Source organism: Phalacrocorax aristotelis, chromosome 17 (genome assembly GCF_949628215.1).
Source record: "Phalacrocorax aristotelis chromosome 17, bGulAri2.1, whole genome shotgun sequence".
Taxonomy (NCBI): domain Eukaryota; kingdom Metazoa; phylum Chordata; class Aves; order Suliformes; family Phalacrocoracidae; genus Phalacrocorax; species Phalacrocorax aristotelis.
This window is the reverse complement of record NC_134292.1, coordinates 11,450,371-11,476,615: the sequence shown is the minus strand read 5'-3', so window position 1 is coordinate 11,476,615 and position 26,245 is coordinate 11,450,371. Positions and strand designations below refer to the sequence as shown.

Sequence of the window (26,245 nt, the reverse complement as noted above, 5' to 3'; positions counted from 1 at the left end):
AATCCATATTCACATGAGCACTCAAAAACTTACAGTAGAAAGTGACCTCAGCAGATTGAAGCAAACACATACGGTACTGTTTTAAACTTTTCCAACCTACTTCTGAGCACAACCATAGGAATGGAGCGCTGGTAAATCCTGGTAAGAAGTACAATGGTAGCTTCCTCAGGATTACAATTGTTTCAGTAAGAAAAGCAAGAATAAGCACCAAAGCATCTCTCTCTGATGAGATACATAAGGCTTCTTATGAGGTTGCATGCAAAATATTCTAGTGGATGGATCTAGAAACTTCCCAAGAACTATGGGAAGAAACATGGAAAGAATTCTAATACTTTAAATCATGTCTAATGCCATCAGCTTTGCCATTCCCCAATTATATGTACCATTTCTGGAAAGAAGCATGATAACTCTCAGCTTATTGGAACACTATCCATTTCAACCCTGAAAAACTCCATTGCAACTAAGTCAACATCATATATACCTGAATAAGAAGCAGCATCTTGTATCTTTAAAGAAGTTTTCCATGCCGAGGCCAGTTTTTCAGCATCATTTATTATGCTTGAATGCTTTATGAGACAGAAGGCACAAACCTGACAATTTCATTCTCATTTGCTTTGGCAGTGACGGCATATGCCAGGCTGGCTATACTACCTGGGCAAATGATGACTCTTTCTGCTTCCAACCCAGCTTTACATCCTCCTCTTTCTATTACAGGACATGACTTCAGAAAAATGTCCTATCTGTGACCAGAAGGCAGGCCAAAGTATAGATGGCTGAGCTTCCTGTAATAGTAGAACAGCTGCAGAAATTTAGTTTCACTCTATGATAGTGTATGAATCTACCTCTGGATCTTTAGCTTTGCTAACCTGTACGTTCAGTGAGTCACAGATGTTTCATAAGGGCCTATTAGTGCTTAAAAAAAAAATCTTTGGCTGAAGATTTAAACTCCATTTGATCCTAAAGTCTTTTTAATGCATGACTCTGAACCAAGGGACTTTGCATATTTCTGCTTCCCGAGAAGGTCAGTGGAGCAACGACTCTGGAAAAAACGGAATCCAAGAGCAAGGAGAAAATCTCTTTTACATGAGTGTGTTCTGAGAAAATGACAAACCACTGTCACTTGTACTGTATGAAAGTAAATTAGAATTTCTTCAATTCTATTTCACCTCTCTGTAAAGCTTGTTAAAACACGGGTTTCCTTTGCTTCTGCATGTCCTTTGATTCAGGCCAGACAATGTAACATGGAGATTAATTACTACTCAGCAACCCAGTATTTCTGAGATTTCACAGCTTCGTTTCACTCAGAAAGGTGAAATACAACCTGCAATACTGTCAGCTGTATGGGCTGTTACATTTCCTCTCACAACTTGGGGAATCATACAGCCATTTCCCTGACATCTTGAATGAGCTAACGCTTACTTTGGATTTTTCTTTGTTAGTCACTGTTAACCCTAAGTCGCCTTCAAGAGCGCACACTACAGGTGAATGATCCAGCACTTTTATTATAGCAACCAACTTTCAGGAGTACATGAATGAGAAAACAAAAGCAACCAAAATGCAAGGGAGAAAGCCAGGAACATCAACGCATTGTTTTTCTATCTTGAAACAGTTTCTTCCCATTCAGTAAGAGGTTATGTCCTTCAGACATTATTTTAAAATAGTGAATCCACTCCTGGCTATTAACTTCAACACTGATACACACTTAACTCCAGTTGCCTTGTTTATTTCCCCCAGTAACTTAACCCCATTGGCAATTTCTGTTAAAATCATAAAGCTGACACTTTGTATTTCCACAACCAAATATCCACTGGAGTCAACACTGAAGTCAAAGCCACAGTTCACCCTATTTCCATGACTTTAAAGCTCATAATCTTCCATTAAATTAGCCAGTAAGGACAGTGATTTGCTGATTCTGCCCAGCAGAGGACTTGATCTCTTGCTTTTTTCTATTGCTTTACAGAAATAGTACTTCAATTACAAGTACATCCTTGTGTGCTGATAGAATCTCACTGTTAGGTCAGAACAGGTTCCTACAATTTAGGAACCAAATAACTTATTTGGGCAGTAACACACAGGAATTGCCACAGCAGCAACAGACACAATGCTCCCCGATTCATTCATCCATCTTCAGCTGAAACTGAGCTTCCAGGGGTGAAATAAGGTGAAAACAAAGTAAAGAGTGAAATGGAATCTGTCCGACAATAAGGCAGGTGTCAGGCGCCCGATCCACAGCGCCTGACCAAGGACAAAACGGTCGTTCGCTGTTAGCTGTGGTGGGATGTTGGGAATTTCGAGCAGATGTTAATGGGATGAATACATACTAGTCATACAGCCTCAGAATGATAATGGCTCTAAATACCAAAAGCATATTGATCTCTTGAAGTGCATAGTCAGAACATCTAATGGCTCTAGAGAGCGCAGGGAAACACTCAAACGGGGCGGGGGGGGGGGGGGGGGGGGGGGGGCGGAAAGAAAGAAGACGCTTTAGATTGGAGAGTTTTATCAGTTAAGAAAGCCTTGGGGCACACAGGGAATGTTAAAATGCTACTGCACATACAGACACATACTGAGGGATGCCAAGAATGTGCAATTTGTGCATAGGAATGGAAGAATGAATTTACAGAACTTGTATGATTATAGCAGGTCTAAACCACTTCTTCCAGGTAGAATATTAGAACCAGAAAGAACCTAAAGGGGAAAACAAATCCTGCACTGTCCTGGTGGATCAAAACTGTGGGAAAAGAAAAACTAATACCAGTGACACAGAGAATGCAGATACTGTTCAAAAGACATTCAAAGGCAAATTCTTTCTATTTTAATGACCTCAGCTGTTATTAGTAATGCAGATCAGGGCTTTATTCTAACAGGAGATCTCATTTCTAACCTGAAGTGTCTTTTTCAAGTGTGAGACATTTGAAAGCTCCTTTTAAAACAAGGGCTGGGTAACTGGGAAATTCAATTCATTCTCTTTGCTTTGATATCTGTTTAGTTCAGCACTATACACACTGTCAGAAGCATAATGTTATCCTCCACTCTGCACTAGAAGGCCAAGTGGTCCAACAGCATATGCTCTCTGCTCCATGGTACTGATCCAGTGTTTTCACCATCTCACAAAAGCACATAGCTGTTTGAAGGAAGACGAGACTCCAGGGCAACAGAACTGCAAATTATCAGCTTGTTCAGTGGTGTTTTTCTTTTTTATGACGTACAAATCAGACTAAGCTACACTAATAGAAAGATCACTGTAAAGTTCACTCTCAGCAGTGCCGCCATAGGAGCATGCCATAATTCTATGGACTCCGGTCAATAGTATTATATATCCACTGAACCACTAAGGACATTAAGCAAACATGTCAAAGAGATGAGAAAAAGATTCCAGTTGTCCTGAGCTTCCCACTCTCTGACCACAAAACCGCACTCTCACATCAAATGGGGAATGAAACTCAAGGGACATTTTAATCCTATACCCCTGCTCTAATTAATAATCCTACTTTATCAATATTTGATGGAGCTGTTATTGTGTCTCCTCTGACCATTACACTTTTCAAATAATGCTCTGAATTATGCTGCTCTATAGCAATGTAATAGCAATGTACTGCTTTCAAGGTAATACAGGTAGAAAACATGGCACCTCCTTCCCTAACACAGTACCTTTCCAGAAGACCCTGCCTCAGGACTAGACCATGAGATCGACAGTTATACCGTATCTTACTGGGTAACCATTTATGCAAAAATATACACTGACTCAGCCCTAAACGACCCCTCCCCTTTGTGGCCCACTATGCCACCATCATATGGAAAAGGAAATATATTCATACCCTGAAAACCAAATCAAAACATAGATAAATACTAAGCACAACAGGGAACAGTCATTGTGTATACTGGCATAGAGAATCAGAGTTAATAAGGCACATGAGCAATTATGACAAGAAAAACTTACAATTTTTTTCAATCTGAAGTGTTGAGGAGGAGGATGTAGACTACCCTGTGCTAAACATAAGAGAAATGCCCACCCCTCACCACAAAACCTTCATTCATGTCACACACACTCACTTAGATGAGTACATGATTAGGTATGTGCCCTGGTTTTGGCTGGGATAGAGTTGTGCTTGCATTTCCACAGGGTTAAGAGGTTACTGCTGCTACCCAATTACTCATCAGCACAGTTCCACAAGAGAGTACTCCCCTTCTGCTTTGCATGCGTAACTGCAAATGCAATAACTCCCAAAACAGATGTTGTTAACATGATCAAGAATTGCAAGTGCTTAAACTAATGTGAATTGCTTAGGTAAAAGGCAGCTCAAGAACGATTATATGTAGCTACATGAAAAGTTAAACACTCCACAATCCACATCACACTCTAAGGATTCTCTTCAGAAAACAGAATGCATACTCAAAATTCTCCATTAGTGCAGAATCATTAAGATTAGTCCCTGCTGCTGAAGAACTGAGACACAGGGAAAGGCAGTACAAATTCACGGATATAGAAAGGGCTTTTTCTGTGGATTCTTCAGTCTCCCAGTTTCTGAACACTGTACCTTTCATCTGTGAGGGATCTTAGTTAAAACAAACACGGAAAGTAAAAGTAAAACAAACATTTAAGAGAAAAAGAATCTGCTGACATGAGAGAAGCACTCAGCCCGTGCATTTTCTCAGTGCTACCCAGCTTGTTTCTCTACAGGACAACTGTTCCCAAAGCAGAGGTAGGGGATATGGCACCTTATTGGGAGGCTTACACTTTCCTGTCAGACCGCACATTTTCCCAGTTCCAGGCTTCTACTGCATTATACAATGTTGGTATCATAGCATGCAAGTATCAATTCATGGAGAAACACAGAGAGGGAGCAGAGACGCAGATTAATTCATCCCAGTTCAAAGGCTGGGCAATAGTGGCTTCCCCTGACTGAAAAGCAATACCAGAGCAGTTACTGTTTACAGGAAAAAAAAGAGCAAAGAAGTACTGAGAGTCATCCCCAACCTTCAGTCACTAAAGATTACTCATAGAAGTGTGGCGCCCTTCTTCCCTAGCTCCCTATTGCAGTATCAGGAGAAAAACTATAATTCAGCCTCACAGTAGTTAGAGGGGAAAGGAAAGAAAGCAGTGGGGATGAAGGAAGCCAGTCAAAATCAGGTATGGGACTCCATATAGTTAGATATGTTATTTATTTATTTAAGTGTATGTGTGTGTGAGGGTTGGGGCACGCAGAAATCACATAAAAGAGGTTTTTGCAGCTTTAGCTTATGGAACACAAATCAGATATATTAAAATGGGAAGATTAAAAGAAAAGTACCAAAGAGTTCTTGAGGTATTCATGGGACAACAGGTAGAAGTCGAAGTGCCAGAAGCAGCCAGAGAGATTGTTACTTACTATGTATCTTCTACACTTACCATCCGACTCAAAGCCCCGTGAAGTAATTAAAGATAGCTAGCAATTACAGTAGGCTTTGGTTCAGGCCCACAGAGAGCATGCTGCTAGGAAGCTCAATCCTTCACATTTCAGCAGATTGTGACAACTGTGAGATTGCCAAAGGTCAGAAACTATGGAGAGAGGGAGTAAGTCCTGAATAACATCTGTCCAGTGAGTTAAAAACACTAGATGATGCAAGCTTTGAGGGAACTTGTATGTCATCTGTTCTGTCTTTAGAGACAAGATGCGGTTGCATTTTATTTTTTCCCAGCAACGATACAAGCACAGAACAGCAAACAGATGGAGGTGTCATAAGCAAAGTGTGAAAAAGAAAAAAAAAAAAGTATAAAGTGAGAGTCCCTCTGCTGGAGATTTTCATGCTGCAAGATCCTGTTTGTAATGACCTGTCAGAAAAATGCCTCAACTGCTGCAGATTGGGGTAAGCAGTGGATAAGCATAGGTACTTAACCTTGGAGACAGAGGGTCCCCGAGGATGGACTGGTTATCCAGACCACAACGCAAGGCAGGTCACAGAACTGGGCAGGCCAACAACTGCGTGCAGTGCAAGAGCAGCCTGCATACCTGACCGATGGCTCGCTGTTATCATCAACCCTGGCACGATACTGTTTACAGGAGTATTCCTGCAAATTCTGAGCAGTGGAACTCTCAGGAGATCCCAAGTGACAGAGTAATGCTTTTGGTTGATTGTTTCCACCCACAAGTAGAGGGACAAAAAAAGAAAGGTGGAAAGTACAGAAGTGAAAACATCCCGTAAGTGGAAGGAACCAAATGTTATCAAGATATAATAGAAAAGGCTTAATGTGGGCTATCAAAGACTATCTCTCCCCATCACAAAACATGTTAGCCAGGTTTAACTGAGCAGTATGGATTTTGAGGGACACGCTGTTTAACCTATAAAAAGGTTTGGATATGTTATATTTTAGTCTTTTTGCCAGGAGGTCCTTTATTAAACCTGCTCTAAATGGTAACTTGTTCAACTGAAGAAGAGGCACTTTCTGCCATGAGCTGTAAAAGGACGTTAGTTTTCAATTTTGTTTTTGAACAAAGTCTCAGATACTGATTTCTACCTCACGCTCAACATAAGTTATGTTTTCTTCACAGTTCTGGTACTCAGAGCAGAAAGAAACAGCATTTTCCTGAATACTTTCCTGAATCTCTAAACAGATCTTTTTAAACACGATGTTCTCTGAACAGATCATCCCAATACTTCTCCATCCCATAACCGAGCAGCCATAACAAACCAAAGCATTTGGCAATACTGAATTGCTCAAAGAAATCTGAGACTTCGTACTGCTCATAGGTCTCCCTCAGGGCCCTGAGTGGGTTGCAATAGCAGAGTCGCTCTAAATAGCTTGTATCCAAACACTCTGCTTCAGGGTGATTAAATATATAAAATGTTACGCGTCCAATGTTTGAAATGAAAAGGCCCAGAGCACCTAAGAGATGCTTTCCACACAGAGCTCAGTATAGCACTGGAAGTACTGGAAATACCACCGTGTGATGCAGTCACAAACCATTGCTCTGAAGAATAGCAATCCGGAACAGAATGGAACAGCGAGGAACTGCAAGATGTAAGACTAACTTTTTCCATTTTATTCCACATGTAAGCCAGTCTTTGTTGCAGACCTGTATGAGAAAACAGATGCTATACACACTCATCTGCTCCTAGGATTAGTATCTGTGTAAGTGTGCTAGTCTAGGCAATTCAGTGCAGAGGGCTTTTATTGTTACTGTGAGATCTTTATGCTTCGAGAGGAAAACAAGTTAGGGATTTTTTCCTTTAAAAACGCTATACTTTATAAAGCTGTTGCTAACAAGAGGAATCGAGTATCTGCAGAGCACACTGATATTTTCTAGTACCAACTGCAAATTAATTAGAGTTTGTTATGTAGTTATACCTTTTTCTAATATAACACTAATCCTGACAGTCAGTTAGTACTGATTAGCATCTTGGCAGCGGTTCTCAGTAACTTCTGACTTACCAGGCTGCGGTCCACACTGTTTCAACAAACTATAGAAAAAGGTAAAGCAAAAGCACAGACACAGCAAACGCCATCCCTGGCTCACCAAATCATTTAAATATATGAAAGTAAGCGTGGCTTTATAGTCCTTTAATTATGCATTGCCTCTGAATTATGTATGGAACAGAGGGCATGCAGGAATTCTAGTGGAAAGAAGCAGCACTGTGCAGCAGTATTTCCTCACCCAGGATAAGACATGGATGTGCCCTACAACAGATTCACTCCCATTTAATGGAATCCTGTAATTCCCAGAGAATCTGCACACCCATTCTCACGGCAAGAAGCTGTCCCAAGTGCCTAAGAAATGCCCTGTAACCCCCTCAGGAGAATATATTTATATTGCTGGTGAGCAAAACTTTCTCCTATATACTGCTGTACTCCTATTTAGCCCAAATACTGATCAAGAATAACATAATACATAGGTACTTTACACCTATAAGCCTATAAGACCTAACTGATCTAACATGACGTGTCTAAATACAGAATATACATCATGTCTTTCACATTAGTCAGTGGTTTTGTCATTTATGGCAAATCCCAGAATTGTTCAGATTATTCTGGGACTTTATCTAATCAGCAATTTTACCATTCTGCTGAAAAGTATGCCTGGTTTTGCTACTCTAGTTCAATATTTACACCTCCACCATTTTTGTGAGTGACAGAAATGAATCAATTTTTATAATGTCACATAATCTAGCTGTAATGGCACTTGGAAACAAAAGTCAACTTTTTTTTTTTTCAGTGTTGCTGCACCACGACCACACACGTAGTGGTGACAACTGCTACATTACCTGTTATATCAAGTTCTGCCTCTGCTACTTATAGTGGATCTACAATAAATGTATACATACATAAATGATCCATTAGTATGACAACTCCTATGTTACATCCTTGATTCTATTCTCTTCCTTCCATTTGCGTTTGTTTTCTATTTTATGTTCTTCATTTTAAACACATTGCTGTGTATTATACATAAAGACTTTTTAGAGAAGCGGTAGTAGATAAATGATTAATCCTCTGAGGCAGTTTTACAGGTTGGTCTGTTCTTACCCATTTCAATAGTCCGACATCAACAAGAAACATTCTTCCACCTCCACCCGACCACCTCTTTAGACTGGGTCTGTACCTTGCACTGGGCAAAATACTAAGCACTGCTCCCCAAAACTAAGTTTTAAGCAGAAAACAGTAGCTGTCAACTTCAGATACAGAGTCACACATGCAGGCTGACATTTGTTCTGTGCTGGGAAAACTTCTGAAACTCCAGGTCTAATTTTGCCTAAAGAATGTTGGTGGTTTTGTCTTTCCCTTAGGCACAATGACCTTCCCTTGAAACAGTGACAATGCTGGCCTGCTGATCAGCAGCGCAGCATTGCAGCCAGACCTCCTCCGGATGGGGCCAGCGATAGGCAGTGAAATCTAGCTGCCGCTTGGTGGCAGAGGTTAGATACCATAATGACATTTCTGGTTCCCAAGAATGCGTCGTGCATGCTTATTCTCTGCCCAAGGTGACTCTCAAGATTATTTCTTGTCTCCTCATTACTTACTATCCATATTTATAGGCAAATTAAAGATTCAAACGTAAACATTTATTCAATTAATCTCTTTGAGTTCAAGTAGAATAAACAGTATCAAATCAATTCATTAGCTGGGGGGGTTCACGACAACTTAACCTATTCATTTTCCGTTTCCCCTCTGTGGTATCATGTCTCACACAGGAGTTAAAACATCAAACACCACCAACAGAAAGAGCATAAGAAGCTCTGAACCATCAAACTACTTGCTTCAACTCACAATGAACAGAAAATGGATTTGCTGCAATAATCAAATTAGGCTTGATTCTACACCCCTCTTCCAAAGACTTTGTGTCTAATCTTTTAGTCTTTAGCTGGTAATTCAATTACTACCTTATTGAGAGCAACTATAAACACAGTATATATTGCTTACTGCGATTTGCTTCACAACACAAACAAACAATACCCTACAAACAGACACTTCCAAATGTCTACTTCATGAGACCTTGTTTATCATTCCCCTTGAGGAAGCCACGTATTTTATTCCTCAAAGATGCTGCAACAGCTCTGGCTCTACGGCCACAACCTTCCATCCTGTGAGAGGGGCAGCCCCATGACTCGAGCAGCTTTGCCCAACACAGGAGCAAGCTGCAAGGTCTAGCCACAAGAACAATCTTTTAAGTCAAGCCAAGCAGACCTACAGAAATTGCATCTATGCTCTCCACTTTTTGTTTCAGTCTTTTTAAAACCTTCATGACATTGTGAACCTCAAACACATACAGCAATAACTATTCATTTGATCTCTAAACAAATTAAAGGGAACTGACAATTTCACATTTGCAGGACTTTTACAGAGGACTGAGCTGAACACTGTGAGCTACGCTTATGCCTAACCTTGGGCATACAGTCTCCTTCTGCTCCCTACGAATTTGGTCCCCAGCCTTTACTCCTCTCCACCCAAGCCTCCAACTCCATAATGCCATTCAGAGTAAGCTACACAAAGTTGCAGAACATCACGACTGACATGCTCCAAGAAGAATGCTCTATAATAGTTGGTAAGAGGCGTTTTAAGGACAAATAATTTTTATCAACTGTTTTTCTGACAGGAAACTTTGGACAGACTGTACAAGTTGAAGTTCAGGACAAAGTTTATAAACAACAGGCATTTAACCTCAGAAATAAGTATCACAAACCCCCTCAGTAAAGATAATCTCACCTAATAATAACTGGTCGTTCTGTCCACAGAAGAAAACTCTAATCTAGAAACACTGACATAATTAAAGATCATCTTAGTATAAGCCATTTCATACTTCAATTAACTGAATTTGATTAAATTGAAAATTAATCTAGCCAATTTACCAGGTTAGGCAAGCTGGCTCTATGTACACCAGCTGCACTTCATCAAATAGGAGTGCTCTATTTACAAAGTATGCATTTATCCAAATATGGTGGACCTCTTCTGACACTCTAAATGAAGACAGACAGTAAGCATAAATACACCAAGAGGTTTCTGTAGTGGTAACTTTCAGGATCTAGAATAATTATTACTGCTACTGAAGACTTGCTGACTTCCCATGAAGAAACAAATATGGGTTAACATCAGAGCAGGCAGTAACTGTGCATGTGTAAGAGAGAAACCAACTACTTAGCATAATTTACAAATTCTCAACAGAAATAGTTACTGCAGAGACTGAATATACTATCTGCCAAATTTCCATTAATTCTGAACTATGTCACTTAGAATATTATTCTTCCATCCACTACATTAATATTTTCCAAACCCAAGACACAGTTGTTCGAGTGGTGAAATCTCCGTTTGCCTCTTATTTCAGCATCAGTGGGGAGTTACCATAACTGGTATCCCTAGACCTATTTATATTTTAGTTTCCCATTCCATAAGTGTACTCCTCTATTTCCTGAAACATGTCTAGTTTTAGAATTGTGTATTGCATATTTGGTGCCTCAAGTGCTGCACAAGTTAGTTGGAAAGTGCACCCTTCTCTTTTGCTTCATTATTGGGCAAGAGGCCTGGAAAAATACAAATGTACAGATTTAATATGATAAACCCAGGATTTGCCAAATTCCTGCCAATCCTTCTTTTGGAAAAGTTCAGGTAAGAACAAAAATTTGCACACATGGTTTCACAGGAAGCAAATGTTTTATAATGCTTATTTACTATTTCTATGGCTCTTAATATCAGGGTATCCAGGCTCTTAAGCCATGACAACAGCATTGACCCCTGCAAGCCATCCAAAGATACAGAAAAACTGGCCATCTGTCAACCTCCCTTTAGCAATTGCTCCAGCTTCTTCTTATAACAGATCTGTATTGTCCCAAAATTTGGGGAAGATCCCTGTATTTCTAGATCACACAAGTCTCACCAGGTCAAACCGACCCCTTTTCCAGTCTCTGCCACACCGTTCATGAAACCCTTTATAATGCTGTACAGCTTAATTCTGCCCTCAGTATTCCAGTCTTGCACTCAGGCAGTTTGGACCATTTCCTTTATGCAAACCCTGTAGACTCTTCTGCTTTTCAAGTATTTAAGCTCTTAAGTTTTGCTAATGCATCTTTTTACTTGCAGTTCTCGCATGTTTTTGCTAGACTAAACACATGCCACATGCTACACAGCTTTAAAAAACCCCATGTAAATATCCTTAGAATGGCTCAACTAGAATAAGCTAACAGACAGCATGTGGCCGTGGAACAGAGGCCATGTGCATTGTGACGCTACCTGCTGAGCACAGCCGCCAGCATTCAGAGCATTATAAAAAGGGCATTACTGTAACAATGACAAAGACAGTGAGCGCTACTTGCATAGTGTTTAATGAGCAGCAACACAGACCATGGCATTTGGAGACTGACAGCTTAGGTTTGTTTGTTGCTGGGGTTTTTTAACCCCAAATCTCCATCACTTTTCAAATAATAAAGCACCTGAATCAATCAGAGTCTGTTCTGAGAAAGCAGCACATGTCTTCAAAGCCTTTTGCAAAAAAACACACATGGATGCCTTTCAAGGCCAGCATGCCAGCATGACAAGTCTACTGCAAAGAAGGAAATTTGAGAAGATCACACTATACTTGCTTAGAAATAATTTCACCTTTACAGGATCTGAACTATAATTAGCATGCTGACGCCCCATTATAACAGAGACAGAAGTAGAATTACAAAGAGAGAACGATTTTCAGTATTACTCACAAACTGAAGGAACAGGTCATGATGGACAAACTATGGGTATTAGTTCTTGACAAGTTTCAGACTTTTGCAGAAGTAAAATAGAAGATCCAACAAATAAATTTTTTTTAAAAAGAAAACATCCCATGCTAGGTACTTCCACTCTTCCCCTTTAAATTATCCACAGAACACTGTTTTTGTAGCTGCCAATTCTGTGACCTTGCTAGAAGTCACCAAGCCAGAGATCAATTAGTGAGTAGAGACTAGAGAAGCAGCGTTGATTGCATTCTGTCTGTCCCTCGGGAAGAGCAGCCGTGCTTCAGGGTACAAGCAGCATAAGCCTGGAAGATGGTTATCCAGTGGGAGCACTGATACGCAGGTTCGTTACTGACTGCAAGATGCACAATACAGCAGAACTGAAAGGAAACAGGAAAACCTCCTTTTTCCTTTTACTTTCACATTTAAAATTTTCCAGTAATTTAAACACAGTTTAGTTTTGCACGCAATGAAACCTTTTTACACTAAATGGTATCTACAACAAACACCCGATGCTGGCTTCAAACATCTACATTATGGATGGTCATTAGTACTCTTCCTACTGAAGTGCCCCGTAGGAAATTATCCTTTAAAAATACTGCACACTCTTCATATATCCCATTTAATCATCTATCAAAGCTGGAAAAACTTTGTAAAGATTAATTAGGAATATGCAAAATAAATTAAAAGAAACCTGTACTGAATCTAAAAAAAGTTTTCCTGGCTTTTATTAGCAAAGGAAGAGAATATCATCAGTAACGTTTAAGCATGATCAAAACACCTATCATCATCAACATACCTTAGAAAAGCATGTTGCTCTTCCTTGAAAGGGAAAAGCAGTACAAAGGGTAGAATTTCTTACAGGGGAAAAAAAAAAAAAAAAAAAAGATATAAAGTAGTTTGCAGCAGCAGTACTGAAGTCCTGAAAACAGGCAGATCATTCTTCTCCTCTATGAAAGGGACTGCTTTGGAATATGTTACCCAAAGAGGCACAGGAAGCGTTTTTAAGCACACTCCACAAACTCTCAGCAGATCACCACTATCCCCCGCTTCGTAGACAGGATGAACCAAAACACAGAAGAATTTGGAGATTTTACTTGCGTTACACACCAAGCTACAGTGACAGAGAAGGATAATAGCCCCACTACCTTAACTTCCATTTGCAGATCTCAACGACCACACAAGTAACCAGCGGTGGCAGTGTCCTTCCTCCCTGACACCTCCAGAGAAGCAGCAATGTGTACCCTCTGCTGTCCCCAGTGACACACAACTCTTTCCAGTCCACTTCAGACAGAGTTCTTGCGCAGTCTGCGATCTCTATTTTCTCTTCCACACAGGAGACTAACATAAAAGAATCTGGAACTACTAGAGGTAGGTGCCATCTCTGCATCCACCAAAAGCTACTGCTACCTAATTTGTCTGGCTTGTGCTTCTATGCCAAAGTAAAAGGCAAAATAAAACATAAAAGAAGAGAGACTTACAAGTGTCAGAAGGTAAGGAAAATGGTACTTGATACTTTAGAAGACTACTGAAATAGTTTATCCCATGCAATGAGATCTTATCCCCCCCAGATCTTGACTAAATTATTAGTTACTGGTCTCCATCTCACACCCTGCAGTACAGGTTACCTGGACCACAGAGCAGTGACTTGAATAATACAACTATCAAAGTTGTAAGTTCTAATCTAGCTTGTCTATTAGATCAAGCGATGTAAACAGAACTTGAGAAGAAAGTCTCCCCCAAGAGACATCAGGAGCACTCATTTATGTATTTCAGTCCCCATTCCCAGTGACCCTCATGGTGTTCAGAAACAAATCAAATTAGCCACTTGTCTCTTGTCAAGGAAAGGGGACCTATTTGCAGGTCAGCAGGAACTTCCTAACACTCAGCCTCAGCAAAATTGTTTCACAGCACCTTATTAGAGACTTGATGGGGGTCATGTAGCACTATCTGCAAAAACGGACTGATGACATAAAACACAAAACACTTTGGGACATGAAGCAGGAAAATTTCAAAGATCAGCCCTACAGAACCATATCTATTAGGGGTTTTAATTTTTAAATATGAGCATTTAAAATGCTATCCTGAAAAAGTTATCAGGGAACACAATGAATGACAATGATCACATGTTAGCTCTTAATGCTACACCACTTCTGCATGTACTAAATTTTACAGCCTTCTTGTTACCTTTCTCCTGTGTCTACAGTAGCACTCCAGGAATGGGAAGCCAAGGGCAGTGACTCAGACCTCTGTGGTTCCTAGCAAAGGGCCCTAACAGCTGAATGGCTTAAGAACATAAACGTGGGCCTTCCCACTAGGAAGATTCAACTGCTGACTGACGTACAGCTGTATTCTCAGTACTGCAAGAACTCCCGCTCTTTAGTATTTAAATCACTACATAAATATTTCACACAGGACTTAGCCTAAAATAAGCCACCTGCCTGGTTACTACAGTCTGTCTGCTTGCCTTAATTTGCAGGCAACTATAATGCTATTTCTCTGATATACTATTCCGTAAGGCCTCCCAGAAGAAACCTGAGAGATCAATAGTCCTTAAATAAGTAATTAGAAGAGCTGAAATCATTTAGGTCATCAAATAGCAAGTGGGATAAATAAAAAGTCATAGCTCCGTGAACACCTGCATTAAACAGAATTTTTACATTTATTTGTTGAGTTAAACAATAGAAAGGCTGCACACCAAAGCATAAGAGGTAGAACTGCTGAATAGCATTTATAATAGGAAAGCAAAATAGGATAACAATACATACCTGCATTAAAATTAATTGGCAGGTTAATAAAAAAAATAAAAAAAGAGACAAGATACATCAACAGCCTTCAACTTCCCACTCCTAGTGCAAGTGAATTTAAATCAAAAATTCAGAGAGAACCTTCTAATCTAAGGCATGAAGCAAAGACCACACACAGAATGAGGCATTTCTACACTCATAGATGTGTTACATTAAACATGAAAAAATGTATGTAAAATATACTCTCCCAAAAAAACAGGTACATTTCTGTATACATTGCCACATCCACCCTACTCCAGTACAGCACCCTGTCACACCCAGAGCAGGCACTTGTCGCCTGCCTTACCCCCTTACAAAGACCGCTTGTTGCCTTACTTTAAAACCCTTTACCATCACTCCTTGAGGAGGCCTCTGACCTGCAGCTCCTCAGTCTTGGCAGGGAAACCAGTTTTCTAAATTTTCAAACATTTCATTCATTCATTCCTCGACTCCTACTGATCCCCACGTACTACAGCATGGCTCCACCCTCCACGTCTGTATAGGCCCCTGCTTCCTCAAAATGGATTATGGGAATGAAGTTTCTTGCCTTCATTACCTTATTTGGTTGAAGGACTCTCTGAATTATAGCTGATTTCAGTCTTCTGAAACTACTGACCTAATCTGACCATTTTGGACTTGCACCTGGGCAAGTAAACCCCGGGAGATTCCTTCCTGATGCATAGTTGTTGCAAGGATATCTATTCTACCAAACACTTGGCCTGCCCAGGGGACCATCTTCACAGACTGGGCTCAATTTCCCCTTAATGGGGAAAGCTGATATACTTCAGAGCTCATAGTCAGAATTTCAGTCTACATACCTCGTATGACACAGACATCCAAATCTTTCGCAGTGCTTCAGCAGCACACACGACTCTTGCTAGTCATTACTTACTGAAATCTCCAGCTACTAAATATCATACTGTCGTGGTTTAGCGGCAGCTCAGCCCCACACAGCCGCTCGCTCACTCACTCCCCCACCGGTAGATGGGGGAGAGAATCAGAAGGGTAACGCTCGTGGGTTGGGATAAGAACAGTTTAATAATTAAAATTAAAAGAAACAACAACAGAAATGCAATGTAAAGGAGAACAACGAGAGGCGCAAAGCCCCGGGGGAGGGGGGAAGGGAGGGGAGAGGGGGAACGAACCGCCGAAACAAACCGCACGCGCCGCAGCCGCCCGCCGACCCGGCGCCGCAGCCGCTCCCGAGCCGCGACTGCCCCCCTTGATATACTGGTCATGGAGTCACGTGGTATGGAATCAACCTGCCACTGGCCAGTCGGGGCCAGCCGCCTCCGCCATGGCCCCGCCCCTCCCAGCCTCCCGCCACGCGGCAGAGCGCGGGAAGGCGGAAAGGCAGCCGCCCCCCCACCCCCGGTGAGGAGAATTAACCCCTTCTCAGCCAAAACCAGCACACGCACATTTAGATAACGCCTTGGCATATCAAAGTTTATGAAATTTTGAGGTACACACCTAACGTCTGGAATATGACCTGTATCTGCTGCAGATCTGCTTCCCACTTATCACTTTATATGGCAATACTAGCTAAGCAGCAGCATACTGGGTACATGGAGTAGAGAGCCTCAAATGTTGAAAGGTTACTTGTACTTTACACAATGCAAGGAACACAGCACGTTACCACAAAAGAGAGAAAACAGATTTCAAAGAGTAAGCCTTCTGCCGTGATTCTGTTTGAGGGACCTGCCAGCACCCATTATCGGATCTAGGGTTTAAGTGTACTGGGCCACATCTGTTTGTTCTAGAACTTAACTACTTTGAGAGGAATAGACATCAGAGTGAAAACCTGCCCTGACGACATGTTGTGATACCGGGTTTGGGTACCACATTCAGGAAACACATGAGCTTCAACAAGGTTGGTATTTTATCCCAAGGGTACAGCTTGTGAATATTTTCCTAATGCCACTGAAATCTGGCTATAGTCTTACAGAATTTTTAATGAAGTTATAAAGCTACTTCATTATAACCAAAATTCTCATTATAGCAAGACTTTTAGACCAGACTTCTGACAACAGTTCAGTGTGTTTTATTTCTATCCAACAATTACTATTATTCTTAAGAATTCTCCACTTTCTGTTGACAAAAATGAATTTTGGTAAAGCTTTTTTAAAATTATTATTATGATGACTGTACTTCCAGCTGCACTCAGACAAACTCTGACTCAAGTTCTAGGCTTTGGGGTCATCGATAGACACTCAGCTATTGCTTCCATCAAAAAAAAATACAGATTGCCATAGAAAAGAACAGATATGGGAAGGAGAAAACATGCAGTTAAACCACCAAAGATTAAAAAAAAAAAAACCCAACATGGAAAACAAAAACTTTTTGTACCAGGAACAGATTGAAAACAGAAAGAAAATTAGCATTTAGGAATGAAAAAGCCTATTCAGTGTTGATGTTAAATACAACACCCGCAGAGATGGAAGCTGGGTTTATTTTTGATAGCAGCATAAACATTAAAGATAAGCCAAAGGCATTTAGAAAATACGGATGCAGCACAAAGGCTCATGTGACGAGAGATATTTTGCTTTTAATCTTGACCTGGAAAACCTCTTGTATGACAGAGCGTCTTTTCAGCAGAGTCACAGTCCTGCCTAGTTACTCTGCCTATTAGTGATAAAAAGGCCACCCAAGTTGTTTCCACTTTGGAATGATGGCAGGTTTTCAATTCTAAACTTCAAAAGAAAAGGAAAAAAAACACCCTAATATATCTAAGGGCCTGCACGGAACTCCCATCTTCCCTTATCTGGTCCAATCACACTCTTCCCTAAAACAACAACCCTTACAACTGTATCATCATTTTTCTAGAAAAGACATTTAAAATCCCCCAAATATTTATCTCCTTGCCACTGATATATATGAAAATACTTACCTCATATTGATATCAGATAAACATGCATCATATCCTACCCACACAATGGAAAAAACAGCTGATTTTGAGATTGGTTCATCATGTCTACAATCCCAGTAATATAAAGTGCTAACCACATCCACCACAATCATTGTGAGGGTTAAGCGATCACAGGATCAAATCTCAAATGTGTATCAAGTACTAAGACTGAAGACGGTGGACGCCTCTGTGCAGTTCAGTCCCACTTCGGATGTCTGTTCATACAGTCCAGGCTTCTCCAGGGAGGGGAGTTGCAGACCAACGGTCAGTCTTTGGAACTTTATGCCATTAAATTTCAATGAGAAACCTGCTGTATAAGACACCGCCAACCCCACAGGCTCAGCCACATGGCTGTAGAACCTTCTTTCTGCCACCCTCCCCTGCTCCGAGCACACAGGCAGAGATGCCCTGTAACCAGCAGCAGTCACCCCAACGTCCCCATGCGCACAACAGGCAAAAGCACTTCCATTCACAAGAAAAGAAAGTCCAGATGATGTGTCAACACCCCATTTCCCAAAGGAGCGATGTTAAGGATCGGGAGACTTCAGATGATCACTGACGGCCCCACCTTTATTAGAAATTTTAATTAAATGCTCGAAGAAGGTGGGCAATATAATTTGTTTCCAGGCATTCCTACTGCATAAAGGACACCGTGTTGGGTCAGATCAATGCTCCCGCCTAGCCTGGCAGTGTGTCTCTGAAAGCGGCAACAGGAGATACTGCTTCAAGAAAGCCTGCGAGCCTGGCCACCTCCTATGGTCTGTTCGCTCTGTTTTTCCCCAGGGTCCTCAATTGTTGTATTAGTGACGTCAGAGGGTTTGAAGTCAGTACCTACTGCTTCACCTCACTTCCCTTTCTGTAGGGACTGACATCATACCATCAACAAGAGTTTGTTAGATTCCACCATCCTGCAGAAACACTTTGAGACAGGAATTAGGAATTAAAATTACTTTTTTCTCCCCTCTGCGCTGACAGGAGTCATCACATGCCCTCTCTGTGTCAGTGGCAAGCAATATGGCAGCAGCCCTTTGAAAGACTTCATTCTCTTTCCCATCTTGGGCAATGCAATCCATATTTTGAAAAAAAATACTACAAAGTTTCAGTTTCTCAGGAAACAATCTTGGGGCACACGCCATAATGAAATAATCTTGGCAAAAAACACATCTGCATATGCACACTTTGCTGGTTTGGGCTGGGGTAGAGTTAATTTCCTCCACAGCAGCCAGTGTGGGGCTGTGGTTTGGATCTGTGCTGGGAACAGCGCTGATAACCCAGGGGTGGTTTTGCTCCTGCTGAGCAGGGCTTGCACAGAGCCAAGGCCTTTCCTGTCCCTCACCCACCCCAGCAGCGAGGGGCTGGGGGGGACACGGCCGGGACAGTGACCCCAGCTGACCCCAGGGATGTCCCACACCACACGGCGTCATGCTCAGCACACGGAGCTGGGGAGGGAGGAGGAAGGGGGGACGCTCGGGGCGATGGCGTTTACCTTCCCCAGGCACCGTTAGGCGTGATGGAGCCCTGCTTCCCTGGAGATGGCTGAGCACCCCCTGCCGCGGGGAGGGGTGAAGGAATCCCTTGCTTTGCTTTGCCTGGGTGCGCGGCTTTTGCTTTACCTGTTAAACTGTCTTGATCTCAACCCACGAGTTTTCTTACTTTTGCCCTTCTGATTCTCTCCCCCGTCCCACTGTGAGGGGAGCGAGCGAGCGGCTACGTGGGGCTGAGCTGCTGGCTGGGCTTAAACCACGACGCACACTCACATTTTAAAGAAGGCTGTCTACTGCTATGAGTTTTCTCATGGCCCTTAGTGGAAAAGTTTTAATTATACATTCAGCACTTGCCAGGTGGGGGTGAGAATACAGCTACTGGACTGAAGACAGCACAGCCTACAAAACAATGTAGATGTTAGGATGGCCGAGGCTAGCTACATTGCACTGTGTCCTAAAGAACGCCTATAAACACAAAATTAAAGCACTTTGGTTTACAAACGGTTCAGGAAACTGCTGATTTGCAGGTTCACTATGGACAACTCCACTGGGGCTGGTTTTAGCCAAACCAAGTCAGGAAGAGATGCAGTGACAGGGACTGTAATGCTGAGTGCCAGTACAGCATAGAGCAATTCACTCGCTAGTATAAGGAACTCTCTGTACCACAACTCTCAGCAAAACTAAGACACATGAAACAAAAATGTGAAATCAGAAGATTAACCACTACAGCAGCACATATTGAGATATGCATTCGCTTTTTTTTAACCTAGACCTTTGTTTTTAATAATTGATATAAAGCAGCAAATGACTCACTAATTGCACTTCTGAATTGTAACCCAACCTGGAATCAATCACACATGGCATAACTTCTGTTTTTATTTGAAGCTAAATCCACCACAGTGCATGCAGTAGCCTCTGTAATAATTGCATTAGTCATAACCTGAAAGTATTTCCCACTTACTTGCTTCCAGTTTTGCTTGCTTTTCAAGCTGATCCTCATCCCTATTGCTAAAAAGATCTCTGAAATGTTACCCCACAGAGCCTGCTCTGGGACTCGCACTGTGGTACATTTCATGGTGTGATTCCTCCTCTTTTAGTGTCTAAGCTTCCTCCAGTGCCATTTTATCACCTTTGTTTCAGCCCAGATCAAACAGCTACCATTGAGGATTGCACCAGATATTAAGAAGTACTCTGTAAAACTCTTAGTAATGAGTTAGGTACCCAAAGAACTGCCAGACTGATGCATGTCATTTTTCATCTTGCAGCACAGATTCTAGATTTTTATGTACCCTCCACACTGGATAGTCCTCTGCTTGATTCTCTCCCTTTTACACCTAAGATATACTTTTAAAAAAAAATTAATACAGACCTTGTAAGCATTTTTCAGAATAAAACTCTTTGCCACACCATGCCACAGATTAACCAGCTAGTTGTTGTGGGCCAAACAAAAATGAAGGCAGAACGGAATAAAATCAAGCAATAAAAGCTGGGATCAAGTATACACAAAACAAGGCAAATTCTGACACCTAGGAACAACGTGGGATGCTAGAGGAACAGCGAGATGGCATTTGAGACCTACCAAACATTAACTCAGTTAATCAACACTTGCAGGATCCTCACTAGGAAACAGACACGTTAGAGCCCATGTTAAAGTAAAACTCAACAGTACTGGCACTGCCAGCTGTGTGGGGACAACCCAGGCCTAAGTCACACCAGCGCCAGCACAAGCGGGGTGTACGGAGAGTTGCCTGGGTAAGGCTTGGCTATGCTTTCAGAAGATCAATACCCACACAGTTACACCTACCACAGGCAATGCTTATCTACCCTAGCAAAGACTATTCTCGTACTGATACCATCTCACGTTTCTTTTCCCCCGCTGTGAGTCTTCTGCCCACATCCTGCAGAGAAACAGATTCAATTAGAATCTGCCAAGGTTTCACTGTTGATGTCCCTTCCCGCATGCCCAGGTCACTCCCAGCAATTGACTTCTCAGATATTTAGCCTTTGATTTTAATCCAGATTTGCAGAAATATTTTTATTGACTCTGGGTTTTAATACTTGCACAGTTGCCCTGCAAAGATAGGGGATTTTTTAAAAAAAAAAACTGTTTACCCTTTCTGAATGCAGCTTTAATCCACTCTGCATCTATTTTTATACTGCTTATATTATACCCTTTTAACTTTCACCTTCTGCTCTCTCTGTTGTTGTTTTTTTTGTAGAAGCCAGATGACATCATGACTTTCCACTTTGTTTTCTGTATCCTTTGGCATTCTACCTCCCTTCTTTTCTCATGACTTCTCTCCACACAAGCAAGTAGAGCAAGACAGAACAGTGGCTCTGGACACTGTTTTATGTTATATGGAATTGTTTCCAACTTCATTCTTGTCATTAAAGATGAGCTGCTTTTTCAAACTTCAAGATTTTCTTCAAAACACTTCACATTTGCAAGTCATCTTCCTAGCTTATCACCTTTCTAAATCCAAACCTCCTGTGTGGAAAGTATTCAAACACTGCCAAACTTCAAAGCATGCAAACAGCCACATTAAATGTGTGATTAGTCCCACTGAAATAAAAGTTAAGCACATGCAATTATTTGTTTTTGTAGATTAAAAAGACATAAAGTGAAACAAGTTCTTTTTCAAATTCTCCCATTTTTTGTTACTTTTAAGTTCTTGCGAAGCTGATGAGACTAATTTCACATGTAAAGAGAGCTTTTTCTATGAAGATTTTTAAAATACACGCCTCATACAGAATTATTTTTTTCCAGTTCCAAGCCTGTCCTCGGATAGCTTTGCACAAATCCCATTAACTTTAGAACATGTCTAAAGGCAGAATTTGAAACCTGTAAAGAACTGGGTCACTGGACAATGGTAAGTCTCAAACATGAGATTTCTGAGTTACAAGAGAAAAATACCTCTTCCCTCAGGCACTAAGTGAACATTCCCATCTGTCTGTAAACAATACCAAACACTTGAAATTCGATAGGTTACATTTCATCCTTGCTCACTTAGGATTTTTCTCTTTACTGTAGCTAATAGCCATTTAGTCCTTAATGTAGTATTTGTAGCTGATGCTAGATCATCCAAGTACACCGTCCGGCGGGGCCGCCTCCCTGCAGAGCTCAGTGCCTGGTTCACTCCAAGCTTAAAACCAGTAGCTATCAACAACTTTTTGTGAAGGGTCCCTCTGTTTTTCTGGGGTTTTTTGGTCCCCAGGAAAACTGCTTTCACATGCCCATCATATACACTAGCTCCTGCCTTGTCTCTATTTTTTATTTAATACTGATAATAAAATGTCTTTATCGCATTTACAGAATACGGCACAATCAGGTACGAGATCTACAAGCAGAAAAATCAGTCCAGGAACAGGTTTGGTTTTGGTTTTTTGTTGGTTTTTATGTTGTGGTTTTGTTTCTTTTTACAAACTAATTCTACATTTATTGTGTCAGTAAACATCAGCGAAAGAGTCTTAGAAGACTTCAGTCACCACAACTGCTCTCTGCATCAGCATCTCAGATCCGTATACTGTTGTTATACAATTGGTTTTATTCCACTATATATACTTGTTACAGCACAAAACCTACACAGTACTTAAAATCAGACCATCCTAATGTAATCTGGCCAGTTGGGAGATGCAAAGAGACAGCGACAAGCCACCATGCAGTATTCAGAAGTTAACTACAGTTCCCTTTCCACACCCGCTCTTCCTAGAACGTTTAGATTTGCCAGAATCATCTAGATCATCAACCTCCTTAAAAAAAAATAATAAATCCAGTTACATGCTAATGACACATACTTTGTATTTTCAAAGATAATATCACCCTTTAGAATTGCTACTGCCTACGACTATGAGGACAGCCTACTGGAGTGAGCACAAGGCTTGGAGTTTTAATCCAGGCTATGTTACTTGTTGTGTGACCTCTGGCAAAGTGTTTTGCTAAACTTAGTCTCTGCGTCCCTAAAGCCTTTGTGCTTGCCTCAGTTGTCTAGAGGATGCTGGTAATATTCAATAATACATGACAATGTCTTAAATATTTCTATGGAAATATCTGCAGGAAACACATTATTTCCATCACAGTTATATATTCTAAAAAAATAAATCTTTCTATGCCAGTATTTTGTCCCAAGTAAGAGCATAATTATTGTTAATTACATTAACTTTCATCAAGATAACTCCCATTCCAGGTTGCTTTTGGCACAATTCAAGTCGCCATCTCTTACTGAGTATAGTAAGAGCTATAAATTCAATTTTCTGCCTTTTTATTCCATGAAGCCAAAAGACAGATATTACCTTCTTTTCCAAACCTCAAATGTTCTTTTCCTTGTTAAATTTATATCCTTGTACTGCAGCGCCAAAGCTCTTCCAATCCCCTGTATTCTAAATTAATCCATCAATCCCCTTTACTCTGTGTTTTTGCCCTTGGCAAATCATTAGCCCAAGGGAGAATTCAACAGAAAAATTCAAGATTTCACTCAGACCACAGCTGAAAATACCCTCCTTCTGCCTCTGCAAAAGCTCCACTATCTGAGATGCCATCTCTTGAAGATTTTCCTCTCCTTACTACAGTTCCAGCTTCACCGCACAGCCACTAGTTTTCACAGCTGCCCCTTCCCATTCCACTATCTCCTCCAGCAGCCACCTTCCATTTGTCCTGTGTCTCTATTCCCTGCAATCAATTTCAGATGAAGTCCTTGGACCAGACCTTGATTTTCTATTATTTTCTTGCCCCTTCTCAAGGCCTACACTAATATTTTAATGCCACACAGGAGATTTAGCTAGACTCATTCATTGCTTTGAAACCTTGCAAATCTAGACCCGAAAGCAGTAACTGAGATTCCTCAGATTTGTTTCTTCTTTCAATCCTTCAACATCATGGGATAAAAGTTTGTTACAACAGTAGAGCTATATATCTGACTGTTCAGAACAAGGGTGACACTTCAGCCGCAGGCTTGCAACTCTTTGCAGAACATAGCTTTAATTTGACAAGCTGGACCTCTCACTACACGTAATGTTATTAACGCACACATGGTTTCTCCTTCCACTCTAATGCTGCAAATCACTCTTTTGAATGAAAGTTACTGTTTCACTTTAGCACTGCAGATCTCCTGATCCCATTGCCTTTTGCCAAAGTTCCCTCACAGGCTGCTTCAGCACAGCGTGTTGTGTACTGATTGTTTTGGCATAGAGCTCCTCAGTCAACTGCCTTTCATCTTTACAGCCTATATAAAATTAGTTTTGAAAACTGTGGGAAAAAAAAGATACTAAATATAATTGCCACAGGCTTATAGGTTGAAAGCTGAGTTTAAAAAGGCACTTAACCTAGAAAACCGGCAGGAATTTTGAAGCACTCATGTGAAGATAACAGCCATTTCAATGTTGATGCAAAACCATAAAGGTTCAATGGAATGCACATCCCAAGAAGAAAAACCCCACCAGACTCAACCCTCCCTCCTCGTACCTAAAGGCTTTGGCACGCTAGCACTTCTCTGAAGAGTCTGACGGACAATAGTACTCGGGGCGCGCTCTTCAACTTCACGGCAATGCCCGTCTGCTCCAGAACAGTCTGGGATTAGGAAGAATTATCGCAGGGCAGCATAAAGCTAACCCAAACACATCTGTCTTGATCTCTAGAAAGGGAAGATGGAGCTCGTTGAACACTGTATTCCTTGTGCAGCCTGACCTGCCTAAACACACCACGAAGCTGCCTCGAACCCTCAGACAACTGCTGAGGATTCCATACGGCGAGCAACTACTCACATGGAAACACCACTTCCCAGCTAAATTTAGGAAACTGCTCTCTTTCTGCACGGCTTTAGATCTTGCAGTGGGATATAAAAATCCATGAAGGATGTGCGGTGCCTGGGTAAGGGGTGCCAGGCCCTGCCTCACCCCTCACACCTCACCCCCGCCTCCGCCCGGCCCCCTCAGCCTCGCCCCATCCCTCCCCCCGGCCCAGCGTGGAGACGGGCAGGGACGATCCTCCACACGGACGGACGGACGGAAGGACAGACCGACCCCCACACCTGCCTCCCGCCCTGGCCGCCCCTCCGCCCGCCATGGGGGACAACCCTACCGCCCCGCTTACGCACTCTGCGCCCGACACGCTAGCACCTACGGCGTTTGCGCAACGGGAGCCCTCTCAGGTGCGGCGCCGGCGTTGACGACATTACGGAGAATTCGTAAGAAACACTAACCTCTTTGAGGGGCTTTACGCAAGTGACGCTCCCCCGTGCAGGCCCGGCTGCTTCTAACCCTCGTAGCCGCGGGAGCTCTCGCGGCCGCGGAGAGCCCTCTCCGCGGGCGGCGGGGGGGAGCTGCGCAGTTTATGCAAGGAGTAGCGGCCTCAGGTAGGAAACGGGCCGAGCCGAGGACCTTTACGTCAACTCCGTAAGGCTTGCGCTAGCTTCCCTCCTGCGCTTTCCTCCCGGCGGGAGGAAACCGCCGGTTCCGCGCCGCTACGGAATTAGCGCGGCGGCCCGGCATCCCCCTACGCAGATGGCGTAAGGCTCTCTCTCAGGTGCAGGGAGGGGGCGGGCCCACGTTGCCCGGCAGCCCCAGCCTATGGGGGCGCCGGGCGCTGTCACGTGCCGGAGCCCCGCTCGCCGCTGCGGAGCCGGAGGAGCCGGACGGGGCCGCGGAGCCGGGCCGGGGCCGGGGGGCTGCGGCGGGGCCGGCGGCCGGCGGGGTGAGGCGGGGCGGAAGGGCTCGGCGGCGGGGAGGGGTCGGGGCGGCACAACAGCCCTCCCTGCGCGCCCCTGAGGGGAGGCGGGCGCCGGGCGCCGCTCCTCCCACTGCACCGGGCACTGCGGGCAGGAGGCAAGGGCAGGACGCGGCGCGGGGGGCGGCGCGGGGGGATGGGAGGCGGTGCGTGAGTGGGGGGCGCTGCTGCGCGCGCGGCG

General features: G+C 42.5%; 2 protein-coding genes across 19 annotated transcripts in view; one reads left to right on the top strand and one right to left on the bottom strand.

Annotated features, from left to right (window-relative positions):
- Nucleotides 1-26,048, bottom strand: part of CRB2 (crumbs cell polarity complex component 2) — a 77,785-nt gene extending 51,737 nt beyond the window's left edge. The window contains exons 1-2 of one of the 2 annotated variants that reach the window (XM_075112111.1): nt 25,541-26,048; nt 24,805-24,973 (exon numbers count right to left, since the gene is read on the bottom strand). The gene's annotated coding sequence lies outside the window, so the exon portion shown is untranslated. The remainder of the gene's footprint in view (nt 1-24,804; nt 24,974-25,540) is intronic. The other variant, XM_075112112.1, reaches the window with a different exon arrangement.
- Nucleotides 25,928-26,245, top strand: part of STRBP (spermatid perinuclear RNA binding protein) — an 87,436-nt gene continuing 87,118 nt past the window's right edge. For 16 of the 17 annotated variants that reach the window (XR_012663504.1, XR_012663503.1, XR_012663502.1 and 13 more), the window contains exon 1: nt 25,928-26,031. The gene's annotated coding sequence lies outside the window, so the exon portion shown is untranslated. Of the gene's footprint in view, nt 26,032-26,076; nt 26,163-26,245 lie in introns of those variants that run through there. The other variant, XM_075112128.1, reaches the window with a different exon arrangement.